The sequence below is a fragment of the Odocoileus virginianus genome, chromosome 2, assembly GCF_023699985.2.
Source record: "Odocoileus virginianus isolate 20LAN1187 ecotype Illinois chromosome 2, Ovbor_1.2, whole genome shotgun sequence".
NCBI lineage: Eukaryota > Metazoa > Chordata > Mammalia > Artiodactyla > Cervidae > Odocoileus > Odocoileus virginianus.
This window is the reverse complement of record NC_069675.1, coordinates 48607862-48619303: the sequence shown is the minus strand read 5'-3', so window position 1 is coordinate 48619303 and position 11442 is coordinate 48607862. Positions and strand designations below refer to the sequence as shown.

The window sequence follows — 11442 nt, the reverse complement described above, 5'->3', positions numbered from 1 at the left end:
CTACCTTCTCCAGTATTCTTGCCTGGAGAAATCTATGGACAGAGGAGCCTGGCAGGCTGCAGTCCATGGGTCACAAAAAGCCAGACATAACTGAGCAACTAACACACACACACATGCCCCAATATATGTATATATAATTCTTCATAAATTTCTTCATGGTTGTTGTTCAGTCACTCAGTCATGTTCGACTCTTTGCAACCTCGTGGACTGCAGTCCACCAGGCTTCATATAATTCTTCATATATATAATTCTTACTCATTCTCAACCAATATAAGTAAGGCATTTAGAACAGTGCCTGGTACACAGTAAACATTCAATAAAGGTTAGCCAGTTCACTTAGCTAAATTCTCCCTCAAGCATGTGATCCTTGAATAACAAAGGGCAGGATGGTATGATGTGCAGAGCTTTTGTTCAGAATGAGTTCCGGAGGGAAAGGGTCTCCAGCAGAAAGGGTCTGGCCCAGACCCTGTAGTCCAGGAAAACAGTGAGCCAGGTTGAGGGATACCACTAAGACAGGAAGGATTAGACAGCTCCTGAGTCCTGGATGATCAGAGACCAGAGACAGGGTCAGAGTCTGCAAGGGCAGCTCCATGAACTGTATGGAAAGTGTGTAGTGCCAGGGCAGAGGTGGATTGTTGTCTGCCTCATGCTTGCTTTCCTTCCAGGAGCTGCCAGACCTGAAAACTCAGGGGAAAAGGTATAGGTAGAGGAACCAAAGACCTCCATTTGGGCCCAGATCTGTGGAGGTAAAAACATAGATCCACCCCATCTCAAACAGATGTAATTGGAGTATATGCAGCTCACATATCTGCTGGTCTAATATAGATCAATGATCATCTCAATCTACATTAGGTCAATTCTTTTTTTTAACCTCCAAAATTATAGGTCATCACTCTAGACAAGGTATGAGCTGCAAAGAATGTAATACGAAATGGCAATCCACTTCCTTTAGTGCCAAACTCATTTTCTCCTCATAAAACATTCAAATCATTTAAAATTATTACTTTATGCCTGAGTCATAATTTGTTAAAGCTTATAAAAATCATTTTAGTGTAATTCCCCTGACTCAACTTTCTTAAATATTCTTCCTCAGAAGTTGTACATAATTTAACCAGAAACGTTTTTTTTGTTTTTTTTTTGTTTTTTTTAAACAACTGAAGTAATCAGAAAATAGATGAAGTAAGGAAAAGAAAATAACTGCTAGGTGAATGCCAGATTTGGAGTTGGGAGTTCTGAGCATCTCTCACTCACTTCTTTCCATGAGTATATATAAAAGGACCACTTGAATATTACTCAGCCACAAAAAGGAATGCCTTTTAGTCCATTTTAAGTAAGTGCATCTTTTTGGGGGGTGTTAGTTCTAAAAGGTCTTGTAGGTCTTCACAGAACCATTCAACTTCAGCTTCTTCAGCATTACTGGTCCGGGCATAGACTTGGATTACCATTATATTGAATGGTTTGCCTTGGAAACAAACAGAGATCACTCTGTCATTTTTGAGATTGCATCCAAATACAGCATTTCAGAATCTTTTGTTGACCATGATGGCTACTCCATTTCTTCTAAGGGATTTCTGCCCACAGTAGTGGATATAATGGTCATCTGAGTTAAATTCACCCATTCCAGTCCATCTTAGCTTGCTGATTCCTAGAATGTCAACATTCACTCTTGCCATCTCCTGTTTGACCACTTCCAATTTGCCTTAATTCATAGACCTAACATTCCAGGTTCCTATGCAATATTGCTCTTTACAGCATCGGACCTTGCTTCTATCATCTGTCACATCCACAACTGGGTATTGTTTTTGCTTTGGTTCCATCCTTTCATTCTTTCTGGAGTTATTTCTCCACTGATCTCCAGTAGCATATTAGGCACCTACCGACCTTGAGAGTTCCTCTTTCAGTGTTCTCTCTTTTTGCCTTTTCATACTGTTCATGGGGTTCTCAAGGCAAGAATACTGAAGTGGTTTTCCATTCCCTTGTCCAGGGGACCACATTCTGTCAGACCTCTCCACCATGACCCATCCATCTTGGGTGGCCCCACATGGCATGGCTTAGTTTCATTGAGTTAGACAAGGCTGTGGTCCATGTGATCAGATTGGCTAGTTTTCTGTGATTATGGTTTCAGTGTGCCTGCCCTCTGATGCCCTCTCGCAACACCTACTGTCTTACTTGGATTTCTCTTACCTTGGACGTGGGGCATCTCTTCACGGCTGCTCCAGCAAAGCGCAGCTGCTGCTCCTTACCTTGGATGAGGGGCATCTCCTCACGGCCGCCCCTCCTGACCTTGAACGTGGAGTAGCTCCTTTCGGCTCTCCTGCGCCCCTGTAGCTGCCACTCCTTAGATGTGGGGTAGCTCTTCTCAGCTGCCACCCATGACCTCGGATGTGGGGCAGCTCATCTAGGCCGCCGCCCCAACCTCGGGCTTGGGTAGCTCCTCTCGGCCGCTGCCCCTGATCTGGGATATGCATCAGCTCCTCTCGGACTCTCCTGCGCCTTCGCAGCCTGGTTCTGTCTGTCGCCGCCCCTGACCTTGGACGACTGGTAGCTCCTCTCCGTGACCAGCTTGCGCGGTCCCTCGCAGCCCCTGCTCTACTGGAATGCAAAAGTAGGAAGTCAAGAAACACCTGGAGTAACAGGCAAATTTGGCCTTGGAGTACGAAATGACACAGGGCAAAGGCTAATAGAGTTTTGCCAAGAGAACGCACTGGTTATAGCAAACACCCTCTTCCAACAACACAAGAGAAGACTCCACACATGGACGTCACCAGATAGTCAACACCGAAATCAGATTGATTATATCCTTTGTAGCCAAAGATGGAGAAGCTCTATGCAGTCAGCAAAAACAAGACAGGGAGCTGACTGTGGCTCAGATCATGAACTCCTTATTGCCAAATTCAGACTTAAATTGAAGAAAGTAGGGAAAACCACTAGACCATTCAGGTATGACCTAAGTCAAATCCCTAATAATTATACAGTGGAAGTAAGAAATAGATTTAAGGGATTAGATCTGATAGACAGAGTGCCTAGATGAACTATGGATGGAGGTTCGTGACATTGTACAGGAGATAGAGATATAGAGATCAAGATCATCCCCATGGAAAAGAAATGCGAAAAAGCAAAATGGCTGTCTGAGGCTGCCTTACAAATAGCTGTGAAAAGAAGAGAAGTGAAAAGCAAAGGAGAAAAGGAAAAATATTGGCATTTGAATGCAGAGTTTGAAAGAATAGCAAGGAGAGATAAGAAAGCCTTCCTCAGCAATCAATGCAAAGAAATAGAGGAAAATGACAGAATGGGAAAGACTAGAGATCTCTTCAAGAAAATTAGAGATACCAAGGGAACATTTCATGCAAAGATGGGTTTGATAAAGGACAGAAATGGTATGAACCTAACAGAAGCAGAAAATATTAAGAAGAGGTGACAAGAATACACAGAAGAACTGTACAAAAAAGATCTTCACGACCCGTATAATCACTATGGTATGATCACTCACCTAGAGCCAGACATCCTGGAATGTGAAGTCAAGTGGGCCTTAGAAAGCATAACTACGAACAAAGCTAATGGAGGTGATGGAATTCCAGTTGAGCTATTTCAAATCCTGACAGAGGATGCTGTGAACGTGCTGCACTCAATATGCCTGTAAATTTGGAAAACTCAGCAGTGGCCACAGGACTGGAAATGTTCAGTTTTTATTCCAATCCCAAAGAAAGGCAGTGCCAAAGAATGCTCAAACTACCACACAATTGCACTCATCTCACACTCTAGTACAGTAATGCTCAAAATTCTCCAAGCCAGGCTTCAGCAATACATCAACCGTGAACTTCCAGATGTTCAAGCTGGATTTATAAAAAGCAGAGGAACCAGAGATCAAGTTGCCAACATCCACTGAATCATAGAAAAAGCAAGAGAGCTCCAGCAAAACATCCATTTCTACTTTCTTTACTATGCCAAAGTCTTGACTGTGTGGATCACATTAAGCTGTGGAAAATTCTGAAAGAGATGGGAATACTAGAACACCTGATCTGACTCTTGTGAAACCTATATGCAGGTCAGGAAACAACAGTTAGAACTGGACATGGAACAGACTGGTTCCAAATAGGAAAAGAGTATGTCAAGGCTGTATACTGTCACCCTGCTTATTTAAATTATATGCAGAGTACATCATGAGAAACGCTGGGCTGGAAGAAGCACAAGCTGGAATCAAAATTGCCAGGAGAAACATCAATAACCTCAGATATGCAGATGACACCACCCTTATGGCAGAAAGTGAAGAGGAACTAAAAAGCATCTTGATGGAAGTGAAAGAGGAGAGTAAAAATGTTGGCTTAAAGCTTAACATTCAGAAAACTAAGATCATGGCATCTGGTCCCATCAATTCAAGGCAAATAGTTGGGGAAACAGTGGAAACAGTGGCAGACTTTACTTTTGGGGCTCCAAAATCACTGCAGATGGTGATTGCAGCCATGAAATTAAAAGACACTTACTCTTTGGAAGGAAAGTTATGACCAACCTAGATAGCATATTAAAAAGCAGAGACATTACTTTGCCAACAAATGTCTGTCTAGCCAAGGCTATGGTTTTTCCAGTGGTCGTGTATGGATGTGAGAGTTGGACTGTGAAGAAAGCTGAGTGCCAAAGAATTGATGTTTTTGAACTGTCGTGTTGGAGAAGACTCTTGAGAGTCCCTTGGACTGCAAGGAGATCCAACCAGGACATCCTAAAGGAGATCAGTCTTGGGTGTTCACTGGAAGGACTGATGCTGAAGATGAAACTCCAATACTTTGGCCACCTCATGCAAAAAGTTGACTCATTGGAAAAGACCCTGATGCTGGGAGGGATTGGGGGCAGGAGGAGAAGGGGATGACAGGGGTTGAGATGGCTGGCCAGCATAACCGACTCGATGGACATGAGTTTGGGTAAACTCCGGGAGTTGGTGATGGACAGGGAGGCCTGGCGTGCTGCAGTACATGGGGTCGCAAAGAGTTGGACACAGCTGAGTGACTGAACTGAACTGAACTGAAGTAAGTGCATGATCCTTGATCCTATTATACAGAGTGAGGTGATTCAGAAAGGGAAATTTTAAATATCACATGTCAATGCATATATGTGGAACTAGAAAGTTGGTGCTGTGCTGTGCTTAGGCTCTCAGTCATGTCTCACTCTTTGTGACTTTCTGGACTGTAACCCACCAGGCTCCTCTGTCCATGGGGATTCTCCAGGCAAGAATACTTGCATGTGTAGCCATGCCCTCTTCCAGGGGATCTTCCCAATCCAGGGGTCAAACTCAGGTCTCTTGCACTGAGTTGGATTCTTTACCATCTGAGCCACCATGGAAGCCCAGGAATACTGGAGTGAGCAGCCTATCTCTTCTTCAGGAGATCTTCATGACCCAGGAATTGTACTGAGGTCTCCTGCACTGAAGGTAGACTCTTTGCCAGCTGAGCTACCAGGAGAGCCCAAAAAATGGTACTGATGAATGTATTTGCAGGGCAGCAGTGGTGATGTAGACATAGAGAACAGACTTGTGGACACCTGAGGAAAGGAGAGGGTGGGACAAATTGAGAGAGTAGCATTGAAACATATACATTATCATATGTAAAATAGATAGCCAGTAGGAATTTGCTGTATGATGCAGGGAGCTCAAACCTGGTTCACTGTGGCAACCTAGAGAGGTGGGATAGGGTGGGAGGAAGGAGGGAAGTTCAAGGCGGGGGGGGGAGACATATGTATACCTATGGCTGATTCATGATGCATGGCAGAAACCAACACAATATTACAAAGCAATTATCCTCCAATTAAAAATAAATTATTTTTTTTAAAGGATGACTTTATCTGGCCCTTTGTCCCCCAAGCATCCCTACCAAACATGATAGGCTGAGCTATATACAACTAAATGAAAGTATTATTTTCTTTAATTCTTTCTAATCACCAACACTGGTCAACTAATCCATAATGAGTAAAAGTCATGCTGAAGGCAACTCAAACATAACATATCAAAGCAAAAACATTCTAGATTTCTTCAGGCAATTTATCTCTCAAAGGAGCTGCTTCGGGTGCTGACTGGCTCAGTGAGGTATGAAGCAGCCAGGAACCCATACCCCCAACCACTGGTCATACCAACAAAGATGAGTGAAACCTGAGTTGAAGGAATCCCATGAGAACATGGAGCCAGCAGGGGCTGGATCAGAACTGCAGGGGCTGCAGGACACACAGGTGCAGGGCATGGGTGATCATTTTTCTGAGAATACAGTCTATAAACCTGTCAGTTCAGTTCAGTCGCTCAGTCGTGCAACCCCATGAATCGCAGCACACCAGGCCTCCCTGTCCGTCACCAACTGCCGAAGTCTAACCAAACCCATGTCCATTGAGTTGGTGATGCCATCCAGCCATCTCATCCTCTGTCATCTCTTTCTCTTCCTGCCCCCAATCCCTCCCAGCATCAGGGACTTTCCCAATGAGTCAACTCTTCGCATATGGTGGCCAAAGTATTGGAGTTTCAGCTTCAACATCAGTCCTTCCAATGAACACCCAGGACTGATCTCCTTTAGGATGTCCTGGTTGGATCTCCTTGCAGTCCAAGGGACTCTCAAGAGTCTTCTCCAACACCACAGTTCAAAAGCATCAATTCTTCAGCACTCAACTTTCCTCACAGTCCAATTCTCACATCCAGACATGACCACTGGAAAAACCATAGCCTTGATTAGATGGACCTTTGTCGGCAAAGTAATGTCTCTGTTTTTTAATATGCTATCTAGGTTGGTCATAACTTTCCTTCCAAGGAGTAAGCGTCTTTTAATTTCATGGCTGCAATCACCGTCTGCAGTGATTTTGGAGTCCAAAAAAATAAAGTCTGACACTGTTTACACTCAAGATTCTCTAAAAAGACTATGACTTGAAAAGGATTAAATCATCATCCCATCAATCAAAGAGACATCTTCCCAGAGCATGTCATAAAGTAGCATTTTAATGATTTAAAGCAAGCCAATAGGAAGCCCATGCTGCAGTCCTTGGGGTTGCAAAGAGTCGGACACAATTATTGACTGAATAGCAACAAGACTGAGAAGTATCAATAACCTCAGATATGCAGAAGACACCACCGTAATGGCAGAAAGTGAATAGGAACTAAAGAGCCTCTTAATGAAGGTGAAAGAGGAGAATAAAAAATTTGGCTTAAAACTCAACATTCGAAAAACTAAGATCATGGCAACTGGTTCCATCACTTCATGCCAAACAGATGGGGAGAAAATGGAAATGGTGACAGACTTTATTTATTTATTTATTTATTTATTTATTTATTTATTTATTTATTTTTGGTCTCCAAAATCACTGCAGATGGTGATTTCAGCCATGAAATTAAAAGACACATGCTCCTTGGAAGAAAAGTTATGACCAACCTAGACAGCATAATAAAAAGCAGAGACATCACTTTGCTGCCAAAGTCTGTATAGTCAAAGCTGTGGTTTTTCCAGTAGTCATGTACGGATGTGAGAGTCAGACCATAAAGAAGGCAGGATGCCAAAGAATTGATGCTTTTGAACTGCGGTGCTGGAGAACAGACATAAGAGTCCCTTGGATTGCAAGGAGATCAATCCTAAAGGAAATCAACTCTGAATAGTCATATGAAGGACTGATGCTGAAGTTGAAGCTCCAATGCTTTGGCTACCTGATGCAAAGAGCTTACTTATTAGAAAAGACTTTGATGCTGGGACAGATTGAAAGTAGGAGGAAAAGGGGACAACAGAGGATGAGATGGTTGAATGTCATCACTGATTCAATGGACATGAGTTTGCTCAAACTTCAGGGGATGGTGAAGGACAGGGAAACCTGATGTGGTGCAGTCCATGGGGCTGCAAAGAGTTGGACATGACTGAATGACTGAACACCACCAACAACAGCAACATAGGAAGCTCCAGACTGAGTGACTGGTTTCCCTTGCAAGAGGTGGATACCACTGGGACATGAGGGTATGAAGCCAGTAGATGAGTCCAGAAGTCAAAGAGTGTGGAGTTAACACTGTAGAAGACAGTCCAGAAGATAAATTGCCATTCTTGGTGGTGTGTAAGGACAGAGTGAGAACCTATAGAACTTTGCCAAAAAGGCCACACACATTCTACCCGAAGTGCCTTTACTGAATGATGGCTATTTGCCTAGTTGAATGACTTAGTTTGTAACATAGTGAAAACTACATTTTTAACCATGGAACAACAGCATCTCACCCAATAGTGAAGATTTAAAAAAAAAAAAAGAAAACCCTGGAGGCATCACAGTACAACACTGTAAAGTGGATGATGACTTTAGTGCCCGAGATGACAGGCTCCAGTCCCATTAATATTAATATATGAAATCATTTTGAGGGGATCTGACGTGAGGAGCCACGCTGAGTGGGGTGCTCAGTCAGTGCTGCTTTAGGTTCCGGTGTTTTGGCAATGGGGCAGCAGGGGTTGTGCAGACTCTTGTTGAGGTTTAATTTGTACAAAAGGACTAATATCATACTGCAGCATTTGAAAATGTCTCATCACACAGATGCAGCAGCAGAAGTCCTGTTGGAAAGAAAAGGCTGTGCAGGAGTGATAACACTAAACAGACCAAGGTTTCTGAATACAATGACTCTTAATATGGTTCAGCAGATTTACGCACAGCTAAAGAAGTGGGAACAAGATCCAGAAACTCCTGATCGTCATAAAGGGAGCTGGTGAAAAGGCTTTCTGTGCTGGAGGTGATATTAGAGCAGTCTCAGAAGCTAGAAATACAAACCAGGAAATGCTTCATGTTTTTTTCCGAGACGAATATATTCTGAACAATGCCATTGATTCTTGCCAGAAACCATATATTGCACTTATTCATGGAATTACAATGGGTGGGGGAGCTGGTGTCTCAGTTCATGGGCATTTCCGAGTGGCTACTGAAAAGTCTGTTTTTGCAATGCCTGAAACAGCAATACAGCTATTTCCTGATGTGGGTGGAGGTTATTTCTTGCCATGACTTCAAGGAAAACTTGGGTACTTCCTTGCATTAACAGGATTCAGGCTGAAAGGAAGAGATGTGTACACAGCAGGAATTGCTACACACTTTGTAGATTTTGAAAAGTTGGGCATATTAGAAGAAGATTTGTTAGCCCTGAAATCTCCTTCAAAAGAAAATATTGCAGATGTCTTAGAAACTTACCATGCAAAGTCAAAGATTGGTCAAGACAAGCCTTTTGTACTTGAGGAACACATGGACAAAATAAACAGTTGGTTCTCAGCTAATACTGTGGAACAGATTGTTGACAATTTACAGCAAGATGGTTCATCTTTTGCCCTGGAGCAACTGAAGGTAATTAATAAAATGTCTCCAACTTCACTAAAGATCACACTAAGGCAACTCATGGAGGGGTCTTCAAAGACCTTGCCGGAAGTATTAACTATGGAATATCGGCTGAGTCAAGTTTGTATGGCCATGACTTTGGTGAAGACGTTAGGGCAGTTTTAATAGATAAAGACCACAGTCCAAAGTGGAAACCAGCTGATCTAAAAGAAGTTACTGATGAAGATTTGAATGATTACTTCAAATCTCTGGGAAGTAATGATTTGATATTTTGAAATGATTGGATTTTTAAAATATTATTTTGGAGCAGAGGTTGCCAAACCATAGCACATGGGCCAAAGCCAAGCTGCTGCCGGTTTTTTTATGTATTGCTCAGCTAAAAATGGTTTTTGCCGTTTTAAACTTGGGAGAAAAGAAATCAAAGACAAGTATGGCATGTCATGTGAAAATTACATGAAATTCAAATATCATTATCTATAAATAAAACTTCATTGGAACATGGAAAAAAAAAAGAAATCATTTTGAGGATAAACATGTAGCTCTGAAATTAATTTCATAGCACTGAGCATGGAACTCAATTTCATTTCTCTGGAAGAGATGGCTGCCAGGAATGGAGTCCCTGAAGTACTTCCCCCCTCAAATAGGTAATCCCAGACTGATGTTTTATGAATGGGAAGTTGATCTTGAAGGGCATTTTCTGAGCAGTAGAAGAAATAGAACACTCCAGAAAGATTCTGAATCCAACTCCCACTCTGCAACTTATTTCTGTGGGCAGACATTGACATTCAGACTCGAAACTGAGAGTCAGTTGGAAGGGAGAGATGTTATAGGAGTATGGGCAGAGCACAGAATAAGTAAGACTCTCTACAGAAGCATCAAACTGTGTGCTAATACAAACAGTGCCATTTCTGTAAATGAAAAAGAAATGACTAATCAGTTCCCTGTTCAGTTACTCCTGAACAAGGACTTTGATAGAGCTGTCACATTTGACTTTGGAAACTATGACTCTATGAACCACCACTAAACAAAGGCAGAAATTCCAAGCTTCAAATAACTATTACCTTGAACAGAGAAGCAGTTGTTGACTGGCTACATGATTAATCATGTGGATCTCTTTACATTAGATGCTCATTTTTTTCATCCTCGATGGAAAGTGCTAGTGTTTTAGACTCTTGGATGACTGACTTTGGTTTACAAGGTTTTAGGGCAGCTCTTCTCAACCTAGTTTACTTTTAATTGATTAAAATAGTTGGATTCTTCTCAGAGGGCTATTGGAAATGAAAAATATTTACTGGATTCATTTTGGAATATGGATTCATATTCCATATTGGAATATTCATATGGAATATTTGGATTCATTTAGCAATAAGTAATATACATGTCATGGATGAAACCATAATGCCATCAACTTTATTTTAGATAGTGTTCATTAAAATATCATATCACAATAAAAACTGAATTGTCTTTAAAGGTACCCATATATATGGAGGCCTATACTCTTCTACTGTACTTTTTTTTTTCTTTTGGTTGCACCACACAGAATGTAGGATCTTAGTCCCCCAACCAGGGATCGAATTCTCACCTCCTGCATTGGAGGCACAGAGTCTTAACTACTGGACCACTGGGGAAATCCTTGTATTTCTTTCTAAAGTTTGTTGTTAGAACAGAAAAAGTCAATGAAATATTGTTCAATTAAATCTCCATCTTTTAAGGATCCAAAATCCTTTAAAACTTAGAATAAAACAACAATAATAGACCTAAAGAAAGCAGAATACTTCAATATACATTCATCATGTGCTGTCCTTATAAATGTGTGGAGTGTGCTGTCCACATCCACGTATTTTGTAAGTAGTGTTAACGTTTATCTGTGTTCAGTAATCTTTGAGTCCTACAAGCATTATAATTTTTACATATTTTTAAATGCCTGATCAAATATCTGCAATCAAAGAATTTTCTATTGTTGTTTCCTTACAGTGTGACTCAAGACAGTCTAATGCACGCATGCTAAGTCGCTTCAGTGGTGTCCGACTCTGTGCAACCCTATGGACAGCAGCCTACCAGGCTACGCGGTCCACAGGATTCTCTAGGCAAGAATACTGGAGTGGGCTGCCAGTTCCTTCTCCATAGTTGTATGTTAAT

At 41.8% G+C, this 11442-nt stretch overlaps 2 pseudogenes; both read left to right on the top strand.

Moving 5' to 3' along the window:
* Nucleotides 1-8358: 8358 nt before the first annotated feature.
* LOC110142008 (3-hydroxyisobutyryl-CoA hydrolase, mitochondrial pseudogene) lies at nucleotides 8359-9819 on the top strand (annotated as a pseudogene).
* LOC139036802 (cytokine receptor-like factor 3 pseudogene) lies at nucleotides 9634-10471 on the top strand (annotated as a pseudogene).
* Nucleotides 10472-11442: the final 971 nt, after the last annotated feature.